An 18582-nucleotide genomic window follows, 5' to 3' on the forward strand; every position below is an offset into this window, starting at 1 on the left:
GCCGAGAACGAGCACCGTGACATGCTGAGTCTCTGGGAAAGCAGAGATCCCCAGTGCTGTTGCGGCTAAAGATAGGCTGCAGAGGGATAGTGAAGACCTGCAAGATCTTTCAGGGCTGGCACCTTCCTTGTGGGAGAAGGAGCCGTAAGTTTGTCTTTTCAGAAAAAGTTTCTGCCGAGAACGAGCACCGTGACATGCTGAGTCTCTGGGAAAGCAGAGATCCCCAGTGCTGTTGCGGCTAAAGATAGGCTGCAGAGGGATAGTGAAGACCTGCAAGAGCTTTCAGGGCTGGCACCTTCCTTGTGGGAGAAGGAGCCAGACGTTTGCCTTTTCAGAAAAAGTTTCTGCCGAGAACGAGCACCGTGACATGCGGAGTCTCTGGGAAAGCAGAGATCCCCAGTGCTGTTGCGGCTAAAGATAGGCTGCAGAGGGATAGTGAAGACCAGCAAGAGCTTTCAGGGCTGGCACCTTCCTTGTGGGAGAAGGAGCCGTAAGTTTGTCTTTTCAGAAAAAGTTTCTGCCGAGAACGAGCACCGTGACATGCTGAGTCTCTGGGAAAGCAGAGATCCCCAGTGCTGTTGTGCCTGTGGATAGGCTGCAGGGGGACAGTGAAGACCAGCAAGATCTTTAAGGGCTGGCACCTTCCTTGTGGGAGAAGGAGCCAGACGTTTGCCTTTTCAGAAAAAGTTTCTGCCGAGAACGAGCACCGTGACATGCTGAGTCTCTGGGAAAGCAGAGATCCCCAGTGCTGTTGCGGCTAAAGATAGGCTGCAGAGGGATAGTGAAGACCTGCAAGAGCTTTCAGGGCTGGCACCTTCCTTGTGGGAGAAGGAGCCAGACGTTTGCCTTTTCAGAAAAAGTTTCTGCCGAGAACGAGCACCGTGACATGCGGAGTCTCTGGGAAAGCACAGATCCCCAGTTCTGTTGCGGCTAAAGATAGGCTGCAGAGGGATAGTGAAGACCAGCAAGATCTTTCAGGGCTGGCACCTTCCTTGTGGGAGAAGGAGCCGTAAGTTTGTCTTTTCAGAAAAAGTTTCTGCCGAGAACGAGCACCGTGACATGCTGAGTCTCTGGGAAAGCAGAGATCCCCAGTGCTGTTGTGCCTGTGGATAGGCTGCAGGGGGACGGTGAAGACCAGCAAGATCTTTAAGGGCTGGCACCTTCCTTGTGGGAGAAGGAGCCAGACGTTTGCCTTTTCAGAAAAAGTTTCTGCCGAGAACGAGCACCGTGACATGCTGAGTCTCTGGGAAAGCAGAGATCCCCAGTGCTGTTGCGGCTAAAGATAGGCTGCAGAGGGATAGTGAAGACCTGCAAGAGCTTTCAGGGCTGGCACCTTCCTTGTGGAAGATGGAGCCATACGTTTGCCTCTTCAGAAAAACGCTCTGCCGTAAGCGAGCACCGTGACATGCTGAATCTCTGGGAAAGCAAAGATCCCCAGTGCTGTTGCGGCTAAAGATAGGCTGCAGAGGGATAGTGAAGACCTGCAAGAGCTTTCAGGGCTGGCACCTTCCTTGTGGGAGAAGGAGCCAGACATTTGCCTTTTCAGAAAAAGATTCTGCCGAGAACGAGTACCGTGACATGCTGAGTGTCTGGGAAAGCAGAGATCCCCAGTGCTGTTGCGGCTAAAGATAGGCTGCAGAGGGATAGTGAAGATCTGCAAGATCATTCAGGGCTGGCACCTGCCTTGTGGGAGAAGGAGCCAGACGTTTGCCTTTTCAGAAAAAGTTTCTGCCGAGAACGAGCACCGTGACATGCTGAGTCTCTGGGAAAGCAGAGATCCCCAGTGCTGTTGCGGCTAAAGATAGGCTGCAGAGGGATAGTGAAGACCTGCAAGATCTTTCAGGGCTGGCACCTTCCTTGTGGGAGAAGGAGCCAGACGTTTGCCTTTTCAGAAAAAGTTTCTGCCGAGAACGAGCACCGTGACATGCTGAGTCGCTGGGAAAGCAGAGATCCCCAGTGTAGGGATTGGCGCTCTGAAGATCTCGCGATGTACGGAAAGAGAAGGGTTAAGGGAGGCGGGATGACCGACAGACAGTATATAAGGGCGTGACGCAGTTGAATAAACGCCATTTGCAGCATCCTCATATTGGTGTCAGTGCTCTGTGGCCCAGGGTATGGTGGACCCTGTGCCGAGTCCCACGGGGTGATCAGACGAATGTCTACAAGTGGTGACCCCGACGTGATTGGACATCGGCGGATTACGCGGGGCGTAATCGAAGGCCTGGCCAGGCATGGAAGGAGTCCTGAAGGTGTTGGACTCATGCTCTAGAGAGGTAAAAATCCCTATGGGACAAAAAGAAGCGAAAGCTTGCCTAGAGCGGCTCCTGAAAGAGGAAGCGATAGAGCGCCCGGGGGACATATTGTCTCCTGAGTGCTGGCCGAAATGCACCGCGGCTTTAGCGGAACGGGCTATGGCGACGCAGCATGGTCCGGAGTTAAAGACGTGGGGGCGGATTAGGGCGATTTTCTGGAAAGTGCGGGAGGAGGGCTTAACATGGAAGGAAGCAAAGAGATTGATGCACGCGCAGGCGGATCGGGGCGTGCAGGCGGATGGGGAGGCGCGGACAGAAGGGCTGACGGAGGTAGCGGAGCAGACGCCTCTGGTGCTCCCAGTGCAGCCGTTGGCACCGGCCGAACCACCGGGATACCCTTGGGAGGAGTTTGAACGGGAGCGTGAACGGGCGAGAGAGGAGGAGCGGGAGAAAGAGCGACAGTTAATTCAGGAGGCAGAGGAACCCGTGGCTGAGCAAAGGAGACGGGAGAGGGAGAGGCAGAGACTAGAGGAGGCGGAGAGGGCGGTGATGAAGGGATCAGAAAAGGAGCAGGTAGAGGAGGGAGCGGTTCCCCTGTATGATCCGGAGGATTGGGTGCCGGGACGTGTTTTGCGAACCGCGCCACAAGCTCACCCTAAGATGGCGCCGACATCCGCCTTCTCCCCGGATGTCTCTCCGGAGGTCGGGAGAGGCGGAGCACGGCCAAAGGAGGAAGGAAAGTCAGGACACCCCCTCTTACGCGCGTAGCGGAAGAGGAAGAGAGTGGGCCGGACTCAATCGAGGGGTCGGCTCAACGGTTAGAGGAGGCGTGGCAACTGGTGGGCGGAAACCGCTGTCGTCCGCCGCACGCAGCGGTAAAACAAAAGGCTATCTCCGGCTGTAAGGCGCAGTCGGCAGCAGCCAGTGAAAAGGCAACGCCTATGCCTTTAATACCTGCGCCCGACCCAGCTACAGATCCGCTGCAGATGTTGCAGCGAGTAGTAGAGGAGATACAGGAGCAGGTGAAGCAACAGCGGCAGCTGCTACAAGCAGCTGGGGAACAGAAAGGAGTTCCCGATTCACCGAAGGTCACGTTGCCAGACTGGAAAATTGTAGCAAAGGAATGTGTTATGGACGGCATACGCTTTGAAGGACCCCCTTTAGTTTGCCCAGTCCGAGCTGGTCCAGGTGGTGTAGGGGTGGAGTGGTCTCCGTTAGATAGCAAGCTTTTGCAACAAGTGAAGAAGACCGTGGATGAATACGGCTTAGGACATCCCATGACAGGCTCTCTTTTAGATGTGGTTTTTTCAGGTTCACTGACTCCCTGGGATTCGCGACAGTTTTGCAGTATGATTTTGACTCCCATTTTTTTTTGATTTAGAAAGAAGCTTGGACAAACAGATTACAAGCAGCACTAGTTGAGACCCAACAAGAAAGACCCAGAAACAGGAAAGTGGGAAGGTGGGAGGCGCTTGGTGACACAGGGAAGAGGGTATACTGCAGTACAATCATCAGAGCACCCAGACTCACGTGTGCGCTGGGTGCCGTCACGGTGGTTGAAACCAGACCTCAGTCAATAACGATTTGTTGTGAGTTATTTTGCAGGATGCCGTTCAGAAGATCATCTGAGTACCTGCACTGTGGTCGTTGTGACCCTTGGGTGCTTACCAAGTATGACCGCTGTGGACAACAACTCTGGAGACGCACCAGCCGAACATCAAAATGGTGTGACCGATGTTTTGAACACCGCAGATCCACTTTACAGCAACCGCTGTGTGTACCCCATAAGCAGGGGACTATGATATGCTTTTAGACAAAGCCAATCAATTACAGGAGGCAGGTGACAGTGGCTTGACAATCTCCTCTCGTCGACCTGGCAATGGCTCCTGTCTTTGATTGACTGAAAAACGTTGACCCTATTTGGAATCCTTTTGGTGGTGGTTATTATGGTTTGTTGTGGGATACCAGCACTGACTGTTTGCGTGCGGAAACTCTTTATACAGAGTGCGGGTACCCACCAGTACACGAATTACCATGAGGTGGTGGGATCGCTTATAGCTGTAACGCCAGTTTGTACCGTCGGTCATCCGCCATAGTGAGGGGGGACTTGTAGGGATTGGCGCTCGGAAGATCTCGCGATGTACGGAAAGAGAAGGGTTAAGGGAGGCGGGATGACCGACAGACAGTATATAAGGGCGTGACGCAGTTGAATAAACGCCATTTGCAGCATCCTCATATTGGTGTCAGTGCTCTGTGGCCCAGGGTATGGTGGACCCTGTGCCGAGTCCCACGGGGTGATCACACGAATGTCTACACCCAGTGCTGTTGCGGCTAAAGATAGGCTGCAGAGGGATAGTGAAGACCTGCAAGAGCTTTCAGGGCTGGCACCTTCCTTGTGGGAGAAGGAGCCAGACGTTTGCCTTTTCAGAAAAAGTTTCTGCCGAGAACGAGCACCGTGACATGCTGAGTCTCTGGGAAAGCAGAGATCCCCAGTGCTGTTGCGGCTAAAGATAGGCTGCAGAGGGATAGTGAAGACCTGCAAGAGCTTTCAGGGCTGGCACCTTCCTTGTGGGAGAAGGAGCCAGACGTTTGCCTTTTCAGAAAAAGTTTCTGCCGAGAACGAGCACCGTGACATGCTGAGTCTCTGGGAAAGCAGAGATCCCCAGTGCTGTTGTGCCTGTGGATAGGCTGCAGGGGGACGGTGAAGACCAGCAAGATCTTTAAGGGCTGGCACCTGCCTTATGGGAGAAGGAGCCAGACGTTTGCCTTTTCAGAAAAAGTTTCTGCCGAGAACGAGCACCGTGACATGCTGAGTCTCTGGGAAAGCAGAGATCCCCAGTGCTGTTGCGGCTAAAGATAGGCTGCAGAGGGATAGTGAAGACCTGCAAGATCTTTCAGGGCTGGCACCTTCCTTGTGGGAGAAGGAGCCAGACGTTTGCCTTTTCAGAAAAAGTTTCTTCCGAGAGCTAGCACCTTGAGATGCTGAGTCTCTGGGAAAGCAGAGATCGCCAGTGCTGTTGTGCCTGTGGATAGGCTGCAGGGGGACGGTGAAGACCAGTAAGATCTTTCAGGGCTGGCACCTTCCTTGTGGGAGAAGGAGCCAGACGTTTGCCTTTTCAGAAAAAGTTTCTGCCGAGAACGAGCACCGTGACATGCTGAGTCTCTGGGAAAGCAGAGATCCCCAGTGCTGTTGCGGCTAAAGATAGGCTGCAGAGGGATAGTGAAGACCTGCAAGAGCTTTCAGGGCTGGCACCTTACTTGTGGAAGATTGAGCCAGACGTTTGCCTTTTCAGAAAAAGTTTCTGCCGAGAACGAGCACCGTGACATGCTGAGTCGCTGGGAAAGCAGAGATCCCCAGTGCTGTTGTGCCTGTGGATAGGCTGCAGGGGGATGGTGAAGACCAGCAAGATCTTTCAGGGCTGGCACCTTCCTTGTGGGAGAAGGAGCCAGACGTTTGCCTTTTCAGAAAAAGTTTCTGCCGAGAACGAGCACCGTGACATGCTGAGTCTCTGGGAAAGCAGAGATCCCCAGTGCTGTTGCGGCTAAAGATAGGCTGCAGGGGGACTGTGAAGACCAGCAAGATCTTTCAGGGCTGGCACCTGCCTTGTGGGAGAAGGAGCCAGACGTTTGCCTTTTCAGAAAAACGCTCTGTCGAGAGCGAGCACCATTAGATGCTGAGTCTCTGGGAAAGCAGAGATCCCCAGTGCCGTTGTGCCTGTGGATAGGCTGCAGGGGGACGGTGAAGACCAGCAAGATCTTTCAGGGCTGTCACCTTCCTTGTGGGAGAAGGAGCCGGATGTTTGCCTTTTCAGAAAAAGTTTCTGCCGACAACGAGCACCATGACATGCTGAGTCTCTGGGAAAGCAGAGATCCCCAGTGCTGTTGTGGTTAAAGATAGTCTACAGGGGGATGGTGAAGACCTACAAGAGATTTCAGGGCTGGCACCTTCCTTGTGGGAGAAGGAGCCGTAAGTTTGCCTTTTCAGAAAAAGGCTCTGCCGAGAGCGAGCACCATGAGATGCTGAGTCTCTGGGAAAGCAGAGATCCCCAGTGCTGTTGTGCCTGTGGATAGGCTGCAGGGGGACGGTGAAGACCAGCAAGATCTTTCAGGGCTGGCACCTTCCTTGTGGGAGAAGGAGCCGTAAGTTTGCCTTTTCAGAAAAAGTTTCTGCCGAGAACGAGCACCGTGACATGCTGAGTCTCTGGGAAAGCAGAGATCCCCAGTGCTGTTGTGCCTGTGGATAGGCTGCAGCGGGACGGTTAATACCAGCAAGTGCTTTCAGGGCTGGCAGCTTCCTTGTGGGAGAAGGAGCCAGACGTTTGCCTTTTCAGAAAAAGTTTCTGCCGAGAACGAGCACCGTGACATGCTGAGTCTCTGGGAAAGCAGAGATCCCCAGTGCTGTTGAGGCTAAACATAGGCTGCAGAGGGATAGTGAAGACCTGCAAGAGCTTTCAGGGCTGGCACCTTTCTTGTGGAAGATTGAGCCAGACGTTTGCCTCTTCAGAAAAAGGTTCTGCCGTAAGCGAGCACCATTAGATGCTGAGTCTCTGGGAAAGCAGAGATCCCCAGTGCTGTTGTGCCTGTGGATAGGCTGCAGGGGGACGGTGAAGACCAGCAAGATCTTTCAGGGCTGGCACCTTCCTTGTGGGAGAAGGAGCCAGACGTTTGTCTTTTCAGAAAAAGTTTCTGCCGAGAACGAGCACCGTGACATGCTGAGTGTCTGGGAAAGCAGAGATCCCCAGTGCTGTTGCGGCTAAAGATAGGCTGCAGAGGGATAGTGAAGACCAGCAAGAACTTTCAGGGCTGGCACCTTCCTTGTGGGAGAAGGAGCCAGACGTTTGCCTTTTCAGAAAAAGTTTCTGCCGAGAACGAGCACCGTGACATGCTGAGTCTCTGGGAAAGCAGAGATCCCCAGTGCTGTTGCGGCTAAAGATAGGCTGCAGAGGGATAGTGAAGACCAGCAAGAACTTTCAGGGCTGACACCTTCCTTGTGGGAGAAGGAGCCAGACGTTTGCCTTTTCAGAAAAAGTTTCTGCCGAGAACGAGCACCGTGACATGCTGAGTCTCTGGGAACGCAGAGATCCCCAGTGCTGTTGCGGCTAAAGATAGGCTGCAGAGGGATAGTGAAGACCAGCAAGAACTTTCAGGGCTGGCACCTTCCTTGTGGGAGAAGGAGCCAGACGTTTGCCTTTTCAGAAAAAGTTTCTGCCGAGAACGAGCACCTTGAGATGCTGAGTCTCTGGGAAAGCAGAGATCCCCAGTGCTGTTGTGGCTAAAGATAGGGTACAGGGGGATGGTGAAGACCTACAAGAGATTTCAGGGTTGGCACCTTCCTTGTGAGAGAAGGAGCCGTATGTTTGCCTTTTCAGAAAAAAGTTTCTGCCGAGAACGAGCACCGTGACATGCTGAGTCTCTGGGAAAGCAGAGATCCCCAGTGCTGTTGCGGCTAAAGATAGGCTGCAGAGGGATAGTGAAGACCAGCAAGAACTTTCAGGGCTGGCACCTTCCTTGTGGGAGAAGGAGCCAGACGTTTGCCTTTTCAGAAAAGGTTTCTGCCGAGAACGAGCACCGTGACATGCTGAGTCTCTGGGAAAGCAGAGATCCCCAGTGCTGTTGCGGCTAAAGATAGGCTGCAGGGGGACTGTGAAGACCATCAAGATCTTTCAGGGCTGGCACCTTCCTTGTGGGAGAAGGAGCCAGACGTTTGCCTTTTCAGAAAAAGTTTCTGCCGAGAACGAACACCGTGACATGCTGAGTCTCTGGGAAAGCAGAGATCCCCAGTGCTGTTGTGACTGTGGATAGGCTGCAGGGGGACGGTGAAGAACAGCAAGATCTTTCAGGACTGGCACCTTCCTTGTGTGAGAAGAAGCCAGACGTTTGCCTTTTCATAAAAAGGCTCTGCCGAGAACGAGCACTGTGAGATGCTGAGTCTCTGGGAAAGCAGAGATCCCCAGTGCTGTTGTGCCTGTGGATAGACTGCAGGGAGACGGTGAAGACCAGCAAGTGCTTTCAGGGCTGGCACCTTCCTTGTGGGAGAAGGAGCCGTAAGTTTGCCTTTTCAGAAAAAGTTTCTGCCGAGAACGAGCATCGTGACATGCTGAGTCTCTAGGAAAGCAGAGATCCCCAGTGCTGTTGTGCCTGTGGATATGCTGCAGGGGGACAGTGAAGACCAGCAAGATCTTTAAGGGCTGGCACCTTCCTTGTGGGAGAAGGAGCCAGACGTTTGCCTTTTCAGAAAAAGTTTCTGCTGAGAACGAGCACCGTGACATGCTGAGTCTCTGGGAAAGCAGAGATCCCCAGTGCTGTTGCGGCTAAAGATAGGCTGCAGAGGGATAGTGAAGACCTGCAAGAGCTTTCAGGGCTGGCACCTTCCTTGTGGGAGAAGGAGCCAGACATTTGCCTTTTCAGAAAAAGTTTCTGCCGAGAACGAGCACCGTGACATGCTGAGTCTCTGGGAAAGCAGAGATCCCCAGTGCTGTTGCGGCTAAAGATAGGCTGCAGAGGGATAGTGAAGACCTGCAAGAGCTTTCAGGGCTGGCACCTTCCTTCTGGAAGATGGAGCCATACGTTTGCCTCTTCAGAAAAACGCTCTGCCGTAAGCGAGCACCATAAGATGCTGAATCTCTGGGAAAGCAGAGCTCCCCAGTGCTGTTGCGGCTATAGATAGTCTACAGGGGGATGGTGAAGACCTACAAGAGAGTTCAGGGCTGGCACCTTCCTTGTGGGAGAAGGAGCCGTAAGTTTGCCTTTTCAGAAAAAGGCTCTGCCGAGAGCGAGCACCATGAGATGCTGAGTCTCTGGGAAAGCAGAGATCCCCAGTGCTGTTGTGCCTGTGGATAGGCTGCAGAGGGATAGTGAAGACCTGCAAGAGCTTTCAGGGCTGGCAGCTTCCTTGTGGGAGAAGGAGCCAGACGTTTGCCTTTTCAGAAAAAGTTTCTGCTGAGAACGAGCACCGTGACATGCTGAGTCTCTGGGAAAGCAGAGATCCCCAGTGCTGTTGCGGCTATAGATAGGCTGCAGAGGGATAGTGAAGACCAGCAAGATCTTTCAGGGCTGGCACCTTCCTTGTGGGAGAAGGAGCCAGACGTTTGCCTTTTCAGAAAAAGTTTCTGCCGAGAACGAGCACCGTGACATGCTGAGTCTCTGGGAAAGCAGAGATCCCCAGTGATGTTGTGCCTGTGGATATGCTGCAGGGGGACGGTGAAGACCAGCAAGATCTTTAAGGGCTGGCACCTTCCTTGTGGGAGAAGGAGCCAGACGTTTGCCTTTTCAGAAAAAGTTTCTGCCGAGAACGAGCACCGTGACATGCTGAGTCTCTGGGAAAGCAGAGATCCCCAGTGCTGTTGCGGCTAAAGATAGGCTGCAGAGGGATAGTGAAGACCTGCAAGAGCTTTCAGGGCTGGCACCTTCCTTGTGGGAGAAGGAGCCAGACGTTTGCCTTTTCAGAAAAAGTTTCTGCCGAGAACGAGCACCGTGACATGCGGAGTCTCTGGGAAAGCACAGATCCCCAGTTCTGTTGCGGCTAAAGATAGGCTGCAGAGGGATAGTGAAGACCAGCAAGAGCTTTCAGGGCTGGCACCTTCCTTGTGGGAGAAGGAGCCGTAAGTTTGTCTTTTCAGAAAAAGTTTTTGCCGAGAACGAGCACCGTGACATGCTGAGTCTCTAGGAAAGCAGAGATCCCCAGTGCTGTTGCGGCTAAAGATAGGCTGCAGAGGGACAGTGAAGACCAGCAAGATCTTTAAGGGCTGGGACCTTCCTTGTGGGAGAAGGAGCCAGACGTTTGCCTTTTCAGAAAAAGTTTCTGCTCAGAACGAGCACCGTGACATGCTGAGTCTCTGGGAAAGCAGAGATCCCCAGTGCTGTTGCGGCTAAAGATAGGCTGCAGAGGGATAGTGAAGACCTGCAAGAGCTTTCAGGGCTGGCACCTTCCTTGTGGGAGAAGGAGCCAGACATTTGCCTTTTCAGAAAAAATTTCTGCCGAGAACGAGCACCGTGACATGCTGAGTCTCTGGGAAAGCAGAGATCCCCAGTGCTGTTGCGGCTAAAGATAGGCTGCAGAGGGATAGTGATGACCTGCAATAGCTTTCAGGGCTGGCAGCTTCCTTGTGGGAGAAGGAGCCAGACGTTTGCCTTTTCAGAAAAAGTTTCTGCCGAGAACGAGCACCGTGACATGCGGAGTCTCTGGGAAAGCACAGATCCCCAGTGCTGTTGCGGCTAAAGATAGGCTGCAGAGGGATAGTGAAGACCAGCAAGAGCTTTCAGGGCTGGCACCTTCCTTGTGGGAGAAGGAGCCGTAAGTTTGTCTTTTCAGAAAAAGTTTCTGCCGAGAACGAGCACCGTGACATGCTGAGTCTCTGGGAAAGCAGAGATCCCCAGTGCTGTTGCGGCTAAAGATAGGCTGCAGAGGGATAGTGAAGACCTGCAAGAGCTTTCAGGGCTGGCACCTTCCTTGTGGGAGAAGGAGCCAGACGTTTGCCTTTTCAGAAAAAGTTTCTGCCGAGAACGAGCACCGTGACATGCTGAGTCTCTGGGAAAGCAGAGATCCCCAGTGCTGTTGCGGCTAAAGATAGGCTGCAGAGGGATAGTGAAGACCTGCAAGAGCTTTCAGGGCTGGCACCTTCCTTCTGGAAGATGGAGCCATACGTTTGCCTCTTCAGAAAAACGCTCTGCCGTAAGCGAGCACCATAAGATGCTGAATCTCTGGGAAAGCAGAGCTCCCCAGTGCTGTTGCGGCTATAGATAGTCTACAGGGGGATGGTGAAGACCTACAAGAGAGTTCAGGGCTGGCACCTTCCTTGTGGGAGAAGGAGCCGTAAGTTTGCCTTTTCAGAAAAAGGCTCTGCCGAGAGCGAGCACCATGAGATGCTGAGTCTCTGGGAAAGCAGAGATCCCCAGTGCTGTTGTGCCTGTGGATAGGCTGCAGGGGGACGGTGAAGACCAGCAAGTGCTTTCAGGGCTGGCACCTTCCTTGTGGGAGAAGGAGCCAGACGTTTGCCTTTTCAGAAAAAGTTTCTGCCGAGAACGAGCACCGTGACATGCTGAGTCTCTGGCAAAGCAGAGATCCCCAGTGCTGTTGCGGCTAAAGATAGGCTGCAGAGGGATAGTGAAGACCTGCAAGATCTTTCAGGGCTGGCACCTTCCTTGTGGGAGAAGGAGCCAGACGTTTGCCTTTTCAGAAAAAGTTTCTGCCGAGAACGAGCACCGTGACATGCTGAGTCGCTGGGAAAGCAGAGATCCCCAGTGTAGGGATTGGCGCTCGGAAGATCTCGCGATGTACGGAAAGAGAAGGGTTAAGGGAGGCGGGATGACCGACAGACAGTATATAAGGGCGTGACGCAGTTGAATAAACGCCATTTGCAGCATCCTCATATTGGTGTCAGTGCTCTGTGGCCCAGGGTATGGTGGACCCTGTGCCGAGTCCCACGGGGTGATCAGACGAATGTCTACAAGTGGTGACCCCGACGTGATTGGACATCGGCGGATTACGCGGGGCGTAATCGAAGGCCTGGCCAGGCATGGAAGGAGTCCTGAAGGTGTTGGACTCATGCTCTAGAGAGGTAAAAATCCCTATGGGACAAAAAGAAGCGAAAGCTTGCCTAGAGCGGCTCCTGAAAGAGGAAGCGATAGAGCGCCCGGGGGACATATTGTCTCCTGAGTGCTGGCCGAAATGCACCGCGGCTTTAGCGGAACGGGCTATGGCGACGCAGCATGGTCCGGAGTTAAAGACGTGGGGGCGGATTAGGGCGATTTTCTGGAAAGTGCGGGAGGAGGGCTTAACATGGAAGGAAGCAAAGAGATTGATGCACGCGCAGGCGGATCGGGGCGTGCAGGCGGATGGGGAGGCGCGGACAGAAGGGCTGACAGAGGTAGCGGAGCAGACGCCTCTGGTGCTCCCAGTGCAGCCGTCGGCACCGGCCGAACCACCGGGATACCCTTGGGAGGAGTTTGAACGGGAGCGTGAACGGGCGAGAGAGGAGGAGCGGGAGAAAGAGCGACAGTTAATTCAGGAGGCAGAGGAACCCGTGGCTGAGCAAAGGAGACGGGAGAAGGAGAGGCAGAGACTAGAGGAGGCGGAGAGGGCGGTGATGAAGGGATCAGAAAAGGAGCAGGTAGAGGAGGGAGCGGTTCCCCTGTATGATCCGGAGGATTGGGTGCCGGGACGTGTTTTGCGAACCGCGCCACAAGCTCACCCTAAGATGGCGCCGACATCCGCCTTCTCCCCGGATGTCTCTCCGGAGGTCGGGAGAGGCGGAGCACGGCCAAAGGAGGAAGGAAAGTCAGGACACCCCCTCTTACGCGCGTAGCGGAAGAGGAAGAGAGTGGGCCGGACTCAATCGAGGGGTCGGCTCAACGGTTAGAGGAGGCGTGGCAACTGGTGGGCGGAAACCGCTGTCGTCCGCCGCACGCAGCGGTAAAACAAAAGGCTATCTCCGGCTGTAAGGCGCAGTCGGCAGCAGCCAGTGAAAAGGCAACGCCTATGCCTTTAATACCTGCGCCCGACCCAGCTACAGATCCGCTGCAGATGTTGCAGCGAGTAGTAGAGGAGATACAGGAGCAGGTGAAGCAACAGCGGCAGCTGCTACAAGCAGCTGGGGAACAGAAAGGAGTTCCCGATTCACCGAAGGTCACGTTGCCAGACTGGAAAATTGTAGCAAAGGAATGTGTTATGGACGGCATACGCTTTGAAGGACCCCCTTTAGTTTGCCCAGTCCGAGCTGGTCCAGGTGGTGTAGGGGTGGAGTGGTCTCCGTTAGATAGCAAGCTTTTGCAACAAGTGAAGAAGACCGTGGATGAATACGGCTTAGGACATCCCATGACAGGCTCTCTTTTAGATGTGGTTTTTTCAGGTTCACTGACTCCCTGGGATTCGCGACAGTTTTGCAGTATGATTTTGACTCCCATTTTTTTTTGATTTAGAAAGAAGCTTGGACAAACAGATTACAAGCAGCACTAGTTGAGACCCAACAAGAAAGACCCAGAAACAGGAAAGTGGGAAGGTGGGAGGCGCTTGGTGACACAGGGAAGAGGGTATACTGCAGTACAATCATCAGAGCACCCAGACTCACGTGTGCGCTGGGTGCCGTCACGGTGGTTGAAACCAGACCTCAGTCAATAACGATTTGTTGTGAGTTATTTTGCAGGATGCCGTTCAGAAGATCATCTGAGTACCTGCACTGTGGTCGTTGTGACCCTTGGGTGCTTACCAAGTATGACCGCTGTGGACAACAACTCTGGAGACGCACCAGCCGAACATCAAAATGGTGTGACCGATGTTTTGAACACCGCAGATCCACTTTACAGCAACCGCTGTGTGTACCCCATAAGCAGGGGACTATGATATGCTTTTAGACAAAGCCAATCAATTACAGGAGGCAGGTGACAGTGGCTTGACAATCTCCTCTCGTCGACCTGGCAATGGCTCCTGTCTTTGATTGACTGAAAAACGTTGACCCTATTTGGAATCCTTTTGGTGGTGGTTATTATGGTTTGTTGTGGGATACCAGCACTGACTGTTTGCGTGCGGAAACTCTTTATACAGAGTGCGGGTACCCACCAGTACACGAATTACCATGAGGTGGTGGGATCGCTTATAGCTGTAACGCCAGTTTGTACCGTCGGTCATCCGCCATAGTGAGGGGGGACTTGTAGGGATTGGCGCTCGGAAGATCTCGCGATGTACGGAAAGAGAAGGGTTAAGGGAGGCGGGATGACCGACAGACAGTATATAAGGGCGTGACGCAGTTGAATAAACGCCATTTGCAGCATCCTCATATTGGTGTCAGTGCTCTGTGGCCCAGGGTATGGTGGACCCTGTGCCGAGTCCCACGGGGTGATCAGACGAATATCTACACCCAGTGCTGTTACGGCTAAAGATAGGCTGCAGAGGGATAGTGAAGACCTGCAAGAGCTTTCAGGGCTGGCACCTTCCTTGTGGGAGAAGGAGCCAGACGTTTGCCTTTTCAGAAAAAGTTTCTGCCGAGAACGAGCACCGTGACATGCTGAGTCTCTGGGAAAGCAGAGATCCCCAGTGCTGTTGCGGCTAAAGATAGGCTGCAGAGGGATAGTGAAGACCTGCAAGAGCTTTCAGGGCTGGCACCTTCCTTGTGGGAGAAGGAGCCAGACGTTTGCCTTTTCAGAAAAAGTTTCTGCCGAGAACGAGCACCGTAACATGCGGAGTCTCTGGGAAAGCACAGATCCCCAGTTCTGTTGCGGCTAAAGATAGGCTGCAGAGGGATAGTGAAGACCAGCAAGATCTTTCAGGGCTGGCACCTTCCTTGTGGGAGAAGGAGCCAGACGTTTGCCTTTTCAGAAAAAGTTTCTGCCGAGAACGAGCACCGTGACATGCTGAGTCTCTGGGAAAGCAGAGATCCCCAGTGATGTTGTGCCTGTGGATATGCTGCAGGGGGACGGTGAAGACCAGCAAGATCTTTAAGGGCTGGCACCTTCCTTGTGGGAGAAGGAGCCAGACGTTTGCCTTTTCAGAAAAAGTTTCTGCCGAGAACGAGCACCGTGACATGCTGAGTCTCTGGCAAAGCAGAGATCCCCAGTGCTGTTGCGGCTAAAGATAGGCTGCAGAGGGATAGTGAAGACCTGCAAGAGCTTTCAGGGCTGGCACCTTCCTTGTGGGAGAAGGAGCCGTAAGTTTGTCTTTTCAGAAAAAGTTTCTGCCGAGAACGAGCACCGTGACATGCGGAGTCTCTGGGAAAGCATAGAGCCCCAGTTCTGTTGCGGCTAAAGATAGGCTGCAGAGGGATAGTGAAGACCAGCAAGAGCTTTCAGGGCTGGCACCTTCCTTGTGGGAGAAGGAGCCGTAAGTTTGTCTTTTCAGAAAAAGTTTCTGCCGAGAACGAGCACCGTGACATGCGGAGTCTCTGGGAAAGCATAGAGCCCCAGTTCTGTTGCGGCTAAAGATAGGCTGCAGAGGGATAGTGAAGACCAGCAAGAGCTTTCAGGGCTGGCACCTTCCTTGTGGGAGAAGGAGCCGTAAGTTTGTCTTTTCAGAAAAAGTTTCTGCCGAGAACGAGCACCGTGACATGCTGAGTCTCTGGGAAAGCAGAGATCCCCAGTGCTGTTGTGCCTGTGGATACGCTGCAGGGGGACGGTGAAGACCAGCAAGATCTTTAAGGGCTGGCACCTTCCTTGTGGGAGAAGGAGCCAGACGTTTGCCTTTTCAGAAAAAGTTTCTGCCGAGAACGAGCACCGTGACATGCTGAGTCTCTGGGAAAGCAGAGATCCCCAGTGCTGTTGCGGCTAAAGATAGGCTGCAGAGGGATAGTGAAGACCAGCAAGAGCTTTCAGGGCTGGCACCTTCCTTGTGGGAGAAGGAGCCGTAAGTTTGTCTTTTCAGAAAAAGTTTCTGCCGAGAACGAGCACCGTGACATGCTGAGTCTCTGGAAAAGCAGAGATCCCCAGTGCTGTTGTGCCTGTGGATAGGCTGCAGGGGGACAGTGAAGACCAGCAAGATCTTTAAGGGCTGGCACCTTCCTTGTGGGAGAAGGAGCCAGACGTTTGCCTTTTCAGAAAAAGTTTCTGCCGAGAACGAGCACCGTGACATGCTGAGTCTCTGGGAAAGCAGAGATCCCCAGTGCTGTTGCGGCTAAAGATAGGCTGCAGAGGGATAGTGAAGACCTGCAAGAGCTTTCAGGGCTGGCACCTTCCTTGTGGAAGATGGAGCCATACGTTTGCCTCTTCAGAAAAACGCTCTGCCGTAAGCGAGCACCATAAGATGCTGAATCTCTGGGAAAGCAGAGCTCCCCAGTGCTGTTGCGGCTATAGATAGGCTGCAGAGGGATAGTGAAGACCAGCAAGATATTTCAGGGCTGGCACCTTCCTTGTGGGAGAAGGAGCCAGACGTTTGCCTTTTCAGAAAAAGTTTCTGCCGAGAACGAGCACCGTGACATGCTGAGTCTCTGGGAAAGCAGAGATCCCCAGTGCTGTTGCGGCTAAAGATAGGCTGCAGAGGGATAGTGAAGACCTGCAAGATCTTTCAGGGCTGGCACCTTCCTTGTGGGAGAAGGAGCCAGACGTTTGCCTTTTCAGAAAAAGTTTCTGCCGAGAACGAGCACCGTGACATGCTGAGTCGCTGGGAAAGCAGAGATCCCCAGTGTAGGGATTGGCGCTCGGAAGATCTCGCGATGTACGGAAAGAGAAGGGTTAAGGGAGGCGGGATGACCGACAGACAGTATATAAGGGCGTGACGCAGTTGAATAAACGCCATTTGCAGCATCCTCATATTGGTGTCAGTGCTCTGTGGCCCAGGGTATGGTGGACCCTGTGCCGAGTCCCACGGGGTGATCAGACGAATGTCTACAAGTGGTGACCCCGACGTGATTGGACATCGGCGGATTACGCGGGGCGTAATCGAAGGCCTGGCCAGGCATGGAAGGAGTCCTGAAGGTGTTGGACTCATGCTCTAGAGAGGTAAAAATCCCTATGGGACAAAAAGAAGCGAAAGCTTGCCTAGAGCGGCTCCTGAAAGAGGAAGCGATAGAGCGCCCGGGGGACATATTGTCTCCTGAGTGCTGGCCGAAATGCACCGCGGCTTTAGCGGAACGGGCTATGGCGACGCAGCATGGTCCGGAGTTAAAGACGTGGGGGCGGATTAGGGCGATTTTCTGGAAAGTGCGGGAGGAGGGCTTAACATGGAAGGAAGCAAAGAGATTGATGCACGCGCAGGCGGATCGGGGCGTGCAGGCGGATGGGGAGGCGCGGACAGAAGGGCTGACGGAGGTAGCGGAGCAGACGCCTCTGGTGCTCCCAGTGCAGCCGTTGGCACCGGCCGAACCACCGGGATACCCTTGGGAGGAGTTTGAACGGGAGCGTGAACGGGCGAGAGAGGAGGAGCGGGAGAAAGAGCGACAGTTAATTCAGGAGGCAGAGGAACCCGTGGCTGAGCAAAGGAGACGGGAGAGGGAGAGGCAGAGACTAGAGGAGGCGGAGAGGGCGGTGATGAAGGGATCAGAAAAGGAGCAGGTAGAGGAGGGAGCGGTTCCCCTGTATGATCCGGAGGATTGGGTGCCGGGACGTGTTTTGCGAACCGCGCCACAAGCTCACCCTAAGATGGCGCCGACATCCGCCTTCTCCCCGGATGTCTCTCCGGAGGTCGGGAGAGGCGGAGCACGGCCAAAGGAGGAAGGAAAGTCAGGACACCCCCTCTTACGCGCGTAGCGGAAGAGGAAGAGAGTGGGCCGGACTCAATCGAGGGGTCGGCTCAACGGTTAGAGGAGGCGTGGCAACTGGTGGGCGGAAACCGCTGTCGTCCGCCGCACGCAGCGGTAAAACAAAAGGCTATCTCCGGCTGTAAGGCGCAGTCGGCAGCAGCCAGTGAAAAGGCAACGCCTATGCCTTTAATACCTGCGCCCGACCCAGCTACAGATCCGCTGCAGATGTTGCAGCGAGTAGTAGAGGAGATACAGGAGCAGGTGAAGCAACAGCGGCAGCTGCTACAAGCAGCTGGGGAACAGAAAGGAGTTCCCGATTCACCGAAGGTCACGTTGCCAGACTGGAAAATTGTAGCAAAGGAATGTGTTATGGACGGCATACGCTTTGAAGGACCCCCTTTAGTTTGCCCAGTCCGAGCTGGTCCAGGTGGTGTAGGGGTGGAGTGGTCTCCGTTAGATAGCAAGCTTTTGCAACAAGTGAAGAAGACCGTGGATGAATACGGCTTAGGACATCCCATGACAGGCTCTCTTTTAGATGTGGTTTTTTCAGGTTCACTGACTCCCTGGGATTCGCGACAGTTTTGCAGTATGATTTTGACTCCCATTTTTTTTTGATTTAGAAAGAAGCTTGGACAAACAGATTACAAGCAGCACTAGTTGAGACCCAACAAGAAAGACCCAGAAACAGGAAAGTGGGAAGGTGGGAGGCGCTTGGTGACACAGGGAAGAGGGTATACTGCAGTACAATCATCAGAGCACCCAGACTCACGTGTGCGCTGGGTGCCGTCACGGTGGTTGAAACCAGACCTCAGTCAATAACGATTTGTTGTGAGTTATTTTGCAGGATGCCGTTCAGAAGATCATCTGAGTACCTGCACTGTGGTCGTTGTGACCCTTGGGTGCTTACCAAGTATGACCGCTGTGGACAACAACTCTGGAGACGCACCAGCCGAACATCAAAATGGTGTGACCGATGTTTTGAACACCGCAGATCCACTTTACAGCAACCGCTGTGTGTACCCCATAAGCAGGGGACTATGATATGCTTTTAGACAAAGCCAATCAATTACAGGAGGCAGGTGACAGTGGCTTGACAATCTCCTCTCGTCGACCTGGCAATGGCTCCTGTCTTTGATTGACTGAAAAACGTTGACCCTATTTGGAATCCT

General features: G+C 53.6%; 1 long non-coding RNA gene across 1 annotated transcript; it reads left to right on the forward strand.

Annotated features, from left to right (window-relative positions):
• The first annotated feature begins 2548 nt into the window (after positions 1–2548).
• On the forward strand, positions 2549–17209 carry LOC126037287 (uncharacterized). Its single transcript, XR_007505588.1, has 3 exons — positions 2549–2582; positions 12119–12528; positions 17169–17209. It is a non-coding gene; the product is annotated as an uncharacterized LOC126037287 (long non-coding RNA).
• The last annotated feature ends 1373 nt before the right edge of the window (positions 17210–18582 follow it).

The sequence above is a fragment of the Accipiter gentilis genome, unplaced genomic scaffold (assembly GCF_929443795.1).
Source record: "Accipiter gentilis unplaced genomic scaffold, bAccGen1.1, whole genome shotgun sequence".
Classification (NCBI taxonomy): domain Eukaryota; kingdom Metazoa; phylum Chordata; class Aves; order Accipitriformes; family Accipitridae; genus Astur; species Astur gentilis.